At 43.2% G+C, this 6986-nt stretch overlaps 1 non-coding gene across 1 annotated transcript; it reads right to left on the reverse strand.

Moving 5' to 3' along the window:
• Nucleotides 1–4787: 4787 nt before the first annotated feature.
• TRNAL-UAA lies at nt 4788–4870 on the reverse strand. The gene has a single exon. It is a non-coding gene; the product is annotated as a tRNA-Leu (tRNA).
• Nucleotides 4871–6986: the final 2116 nt, after the last annotated feature.

The raw sequence follows: 6986 nt of genomic DNA on the forward strand, positions 1-6986 counted from the left end.
TGCTCAAGGTCATATGCCAAATTGTACTTTCCAAGCCCTTAGTACAGTGCTCTGCACACAGTAAGAGCTCAATAAATACAATTGAATGAATGAATGACATAACTAGTATTAGAACCCAGGTCCTTCTGACTCCCAAGCCTGTGCTTTTTGCACTAGGTCACGCAGTTCCCTTCCAGGTACCCTGCTCCCAGTTTCTTTTTAAATTGTATTTTCTCCTCCTCTTCTCTCCCCAGTATCCCTTTCTCTCATCTCTCTCCACCAATTTCTCTATTTCTCTTCTCTCTCTTTAGCACTCTCATTCTTTCAGTTACATCTTGCTTATCTAAGGTCGCCAAAATAGGGAAATAACTTGAAAACCAAATTTCAATCAATCAATCATACTTATTGAGCACTTACTGTGTGTACAGTACTGTACATTTGGGGAGTACACTATAACAGACACATTCCCTGCCCACAATGAGCTTACAGTCTAGAGGAAGAAACAGACATTAATATAAATAAATGCATTATAGTTTTGTATCTAAGTGCCAAGGGTCTGGAAGAGGGCATGAATAAAGGGAGTAAGTCAGGGAGATGCAGAAGGGAGTGGGAGAAGAGGAAATGAGGGTTTACTTAGGGAAGGCCTCTTGGAGCCTTAAATAAGGCTTTGAAGGGAGAGAGTAATTGATTGTGAGATATGAGGACTGAGGGTGTTCCAGTCTAAAGACAGAACCTGGGTGAGAGGTTAGTGGCGAGATAGATGATATCGAGGTACAGTGAGAAGGTTAGCACTAGAGGAGCAAAGTGTATGGGCTGGATTGTAGGAGGAGAGTAGTGAGGTGAGGTAGGAGGTAGCAAGGTGATTGAGTACTTAAAAGCCACTGGTGAGGAGTTTCTGTTCGATATTCATTCACTAGTATTTATTGAGTGCTTACTATGTGCAGAGCACTGTACTAAGCACTTAGAATGTACAATTGGGCAACAGATAGATACAATCCCTGCCCAGTGACAGGCTCACAGTCCAAATGGGGGAGACAGACAGCAAAGCAAAAGAGAACAAAACAAAAACAAGACAACATCATCAAGATAAACAGAATCAAGGGGATGTACACCTCATTAACAAAATTAATAGGATAAAAAATAATATATACAAATGAGCACAGTGCTGAGGAGAGGGGAAGGGGGAAGAACAGAGGGTAGGGGGTGGGGAGGAGAGGGGAAGCAGAGGGAAAGGGGGGCTCAGTCTGGAAAAGCCTCTTGGAGGAGGTGAGCTCTCAGTAGGGCTTTGAAGATGGGAAGAGAGTTTGGCAGATGTGAGGAGGGAGGGCATTCCAGGACAGCGGTAGGACGTGGGCCAGGGGTCAACGGCGGGATAGGCGTGAAAGGGGGACAGTGAGGAGATGAGCGGCAGAGGAGCGGAGTGTATGGGGTAGGCAGTAGAAAGAGAGAAGGGAGGTGAGGTAGGAGGGGGCAAGGTGATGGAGAGCTTTGAAGCCAAGAGTTAGGAGTTTTTGTTTCATGTGAAGGTTGATAGGCAACCACTGGAGGTTTTTGAGGAGGGGAGTGACAAGCCCAGAGCGTTTCTGTAGGAAGGTGATCCGGGCAGGAGAACGAAGAATAAATTGGAGTGGGGAGAGACAGGAGAAAGGGAAATCCGAGAAGAGGCTGACACAACAATCCAGTCGAGATATTATGAGAGCTTGTACCAGCATGATAGCCGTTTGGATGGAGAGGAAAGGGCAGATCTTGGTGATTTTGTGAAGGTGGATGTTGTTATATGGATGTAGATGCGCAGCCACTGAGGCTTTTTGAGGAGAGGAGAAACATGGCCTGAATGTTTTTGCAGAAAAATGTTTTGAGCATCAGAGTGAAGTATGGACTGGAGTTGGGAGAGACAGGAGGCGGGAAGTCAACAAGAAGCCTGGTACAGTGATCAAGGCAGGGTAGGTTAAGTGATTGGATTAACGTGGATTAGTTTCCTCATGTGCAGCCTGATTAACCAAACCATCATGATTTTCCCTTAATTTACTTATGGTCTTTCCAATGACCAAAATTTTCTGAGTTTTCTTTATTATATTTGTTAAGCACTTACTGTGTGTCGAACACTGTTGTACATGCTGGGATAGGTAGAAGTTAATGAGGTTGGGCAGTGCCTGTCTCACGAGGGACTCACAATCTAAGTAGGAGGGAGAACAGGTATTTAATCTCCATTATACAGTTGAGGAAGCTGAGGCACAGAGATGTTAAATGACTTTTCCAAGGTCACACAACACATAAGTGGCAGAGCAGGGATTAGAACCTAGATGCCCTGACTCCCAGGCCCGTGCCCTTTCCACTAGGTCACACTGCTTTTCATAAGATTCATCTTCAGGAAGTCTGTTCACTCTGTGATCATCTAGCCCATTTATGGACAAGTTTAATCAAATCCCCCAAATCCCATTGTTTCTCACCCACCTTGCAAATAGTCTAAGGGAGAGGGAGAACAGGTATTAGATCTCCATTTTACCGGTGAGGAAATAGACATAGATAAATTAAGTGCTTTGTCAAGGTCCTACAACCAGCAGTGGTGCAAGCAGGACTAGAACCTGGGTCAACGTATATCAACCCATCAACAGGCCAGAGCCTTTATGTCTTTACCCTCTGCACTTGTGTATATGTACAGTATGTATAATTAACCACATATTCAGTTTATTTATTCTGCTTCCAATGTCTCCCCAGTTAGAGCGTAAGATTCCTGTGGATTGCTGGTGCCGCTATTCTTCTTCTTTACTTTCCCAAGCACTTAATGAAGTGCCCTGCACTCAGATATTCAATAAATATGATTTCTACTACTACTACTACTATCACCTCCACTACCTCCATGAAAAGTCTAAGATATTAGCTAATTCAACCTCACAAATTTTCTTCACAGGACCAAGGATAGAACAAAAATAGGTTGGGTCTGAGATAAATCATGCAGCAGAAAAGAAAAACTGTGAATCCAAAGTGAAAATCGAACCCATGGTAGTGGGTTCTGATTCTGAAATACCAAAGGCGTCACAATAATGGCACTGGAAAGCACTGACTAGCCTGATCATTATAGTCCTATTAACTTGTCTACAGGCTGGCAGATAATTTGAGCTTATCTACAAGAGTAGGTTAAGGGCATGGCCCAAGGTCATTTGACACATTTGTGGTACAGTTAAGGATAGAAATGAGGATTCTCAAACCTTAGTCCCGTCTTCCAACTACAGAGCAAATATTCAGAGGGAAGCAGGGTGAATGGATGTAAAATATTTCACAGAATAAAATTGGATTGGAAGGCCTCCACTGAACTTCAGCACAGAAGCAGTGCAGGATAGATTTCCCCACCATCTCCCAAAGCATGATTTTAATTAACAGTCCTTTCATGCTGGAGAGAGCTTCACAAAGTGCCTATATTACTCCCAGGGAATAGCTTATACCCTGAGGAAATCTGACTCAACAACTCTATGAATCTCAGTGAAACATGTTCAGGAGGTGATGAGGACATCTCTGCTGAGAGGTATTTTTTTTTTTTTTTTTTTTGCTTGCTCGCCAATAGAGTCACTTCAGGGTTAGTAAAGGACATTCAGAATAGTGTTGTATCCTGCAAAAACCCAGTTACAGAGCCATCATCATCGTCTTGAACCAGGCTATCAGAACGCCATCCTTAGAGCTAGCTGAGACTAGCTTCTAGGTTTCCATTTGGTGATTTCTATGGTCTTAGACTAATGATGATAAAAATAATAACAATAAGTTAAGTGCTTATTATGTGCTGTACTAAGCACTGTACTAAGCACTGGGGTAGCTACATAGCAATCAGGTTGGATACAGTCCCTGATCCACATGGAGGTCATAGTCTAAAACCCTTGATTGGGTCTCCCATCAGGACCAATGGATAAGCCTCTGTTCAGAGGCTTTGGGGACCGACAGTATGTGCAGAGGAAAGGATTATAGTATTGTACTTTCCCAAATGCTTAGTACAGTGCTCTGAACCCAGTAAGTGTTCCAGTTAACACAACTGATTCATCAGTAGTGACTTACTAATGCCACTCTGGTACTCATGGCTGGCATGGTCTCCTCCCTGACAGTCATATTCCTGATGGGCACAAAGTGAAATCAGCAAGTTAGTAGGCAGGGTGCAGCACACTGCGAAGGACTTATGCAGTCTATGACTACATTAACCAGACAAAGGCAGAACTAGCACTAAAATCAGAGTCTCCTGATTTCCAGAACAGTGTTCTATGAGGACCCAATCTCTAAGACTCCGATGGCAATTATTTCAGTCTGAGAGCATCTTAGGGTATGGGGAGTGAGTGGATAGTCTTGGCTTCTTCACCACCACCACCAGTCAATTCATCAGTCAGTGTATGGTATTAATTGAGTGTTTACTATGTGCAGAGCACTGTTAAGCATTTTGAAGAATACAACAGAATTAGTGGACACGTCCCTTAACCCCAGTGAGCTTACAGTCAATCATTGACATTTATTGAACACTACTGTATGCAGAGCACTGTACTAAACAGTTGAGAGAGTACAGTATAACAGAGTGGTAGACACATTCCCTGCTCACAACAAGTTTACAGTTAAGTGGGAGCTTACATGCCATCCCAATCATTTTGTGCCAAGCATTGTGCTAAGCTCTTGGGAGACCACACTAGCTTAAGTATTCGTTCAATAATATTTATTGAGCGCTTACTATGTGCAGAACACTGTACTAAGCCCTTGGAATGTACAATTTGGCAACAGATAAAGACAATCCCTTCCCATTGATGGACTTCCAGTCTAATCGGGGGAGAAAATATTACTACCAGGAGTGGGGTTCAAACCCACGCAGGCATATGCCCATTGGATCTTAAGTCCAACACCTTAACCACTCGGCTAACCTGGTGGGAAGTACACATGATCCCTGCCCTCAAGGAGTTTACAGTCTAGTTGGGTAGACAGAATAGAAGCAGTGTGGTCACAAGAAGCAGGGTGGCCTACTGGATAGAGCATGGGCCTGGGAGTCAGAAGGACCTAGATTCTAATTGCAACTCTGCCACTTAGTCTCCTGTGTGACTTTGGGCAAGTCACTTAACTTCTCTGTGTCTCTCTTTCCTCAAATGTAAAATGGGGTTTAAAACCATGAGCCCTACGTGAAACAGGGATTGTATCCAATCTTAATATCTTGTAATAATAATGTTGGTATTTAAGCGCTTACTATGTGCAGAGCACTGTTCTAAGTGCTGGGGTAGATACAGGGTAATCAGGTTGTCCCACGTGAGGGTCACAGTTTTAATCCCTATTTTATAGAGGAGGTAACTGAGGCACAGAGAGGTTAAATGACTTGCCCACAGTCACACAGCTGACAAGTGGCAAAGCAGGAATTCGAACCCATGACCTCTGACTCCCAAGCCCAGGCTCTTTCCACTGAACCATGCTGCTTCTCTTGTACCTACCCCATCACTTAAAACAGTGCCTGGCATGTAGTAAGTGTTTAACAAACATTGCAATTATTACTGTTCATAAAATCAACTACAGTTAGAAAGGCAACAGAGTATAAAGATGTAAACAAAAGTACCGTGAGGGACGGTGAGTGCATGTGTTTAGGAAGTAGAAAGCAGAAGGGAGGGAATAAAGAGTGGGGTGATGAGAGATTAGTAAAGGAAAATTTCCTGGGGCACCTGTGACTTCAGTAGGGCTTTAAAGCTAATACCCAGAAGCCCAGTGGAGATGGTCACTAGATCACCCACTAGGTCACTTTGACCTCATCTCTACTGTAACATCAATGACAGAATGTTTCATAGGACTGAAATGGGTTGGGCTGAATGGGGGTATGATCTGGATGAGATTGCTTACCATACACAACCTCCTAGAAAGACCCTTTTTCTCAAGAGAGAGGAGGGAATGAATAATCAAACCAGCCCCTCCTTGTTCTCAGCCCAAAGGCGGTTTCCCCAGCAGGGACGTGCTGTAAATAATCACTGTAATTTCCAATCTCTGCACTCCCTGGGGAAGACGGTTCTCCAAACACTCACCTCATTTAGGAGGTTTTCTTGAAACCACAGCCAGCAGGGATGAAAAACTTTTTAATTTCATTAGTACACCAGAGCAAACAAATGGTAAATATTGACTTAGAGCTCTTTATCTATGATGCATAAACAGTTACTGAATCAAAACAGCATGGGGTAGCCCGTCTACTGTTCAGAGCCTCTCAGTCTTTTTATTATGAGCCCTGATTGAGCATTATGTGCAGCCTTTCAGCTGCTCCCTTGTCCACCTGGTTCATTTCATAACCACGAATAACCTCTGCTGTAAGTTCAGGGGGAATTGAGGTAATAATGTCGATTAAAGTTTATGGCTGTAGGTCCAAGATAATGCAAACAAGATGCTCCTCTTTATAGCTGGTGCATTTCCTTCAGTGGAATCAGCAAGTGGTGATGCATTAAGATCTTGAGAAGTAACGTGGCCTAACGGAAAGAGAATGGAACTGAGAGTCAGAGGATCTGGGTTCTAACTCCACCCCACGACTTGACTGCTGTGTGATTTTGGGCAATTCACTAACCTTCTCTGTGCCTCAATTCCCTCATCTAAAAAATGGGGAATCAGTATCTGTTTTCCCACCTATTTAGATTGTCAACCCCATGTGGGACCTGATTACCTTGTGTCTACCCCAGCACTTAGTACAGAAGTTGGCACATAGTAAGCACTTAACAAACACCACTATTATTATTATTACTATTATCACTATTTTCTGCCTTTGATAGCTTTTTCAGAGTGAGGGTGACTTCTGACCACCTGGAATAACTCAGCCGATCTTTCCTGAATGACCCAATCTCTTAGGACGCATCCCATCTCAGAGCCACCGAAAAGATGAAAATAGTAGTAATAATAATAATAATAATAGTAATGTTTGTTAAGAGCTTATTATTCTACTTAGTGCTGGGTTAGATAAAATTCCATCAGGTCAGTCACAATCCCTGTCCACTATGAGACTCACAATATAATGGGGAGGCAAAACAGGT

The sequence above is a fragment of the Ornithorhynchus anatinus genome, chromosome 4 (genome assembly GCF_004115215.2).
Source record: "Ornithorhynchus anatinus isolate Pmale09 chromosome 4, mOrnAna1.pri.v4, whole genome shotgun sequence".
Taxonomy (NCBI): Eukaryota; Metazoa; Chordata; class Mammalia; order Monotremata; family Ornithorhynchidae; genus Ornithorhynchus; species Ornithorhynchus anatinus.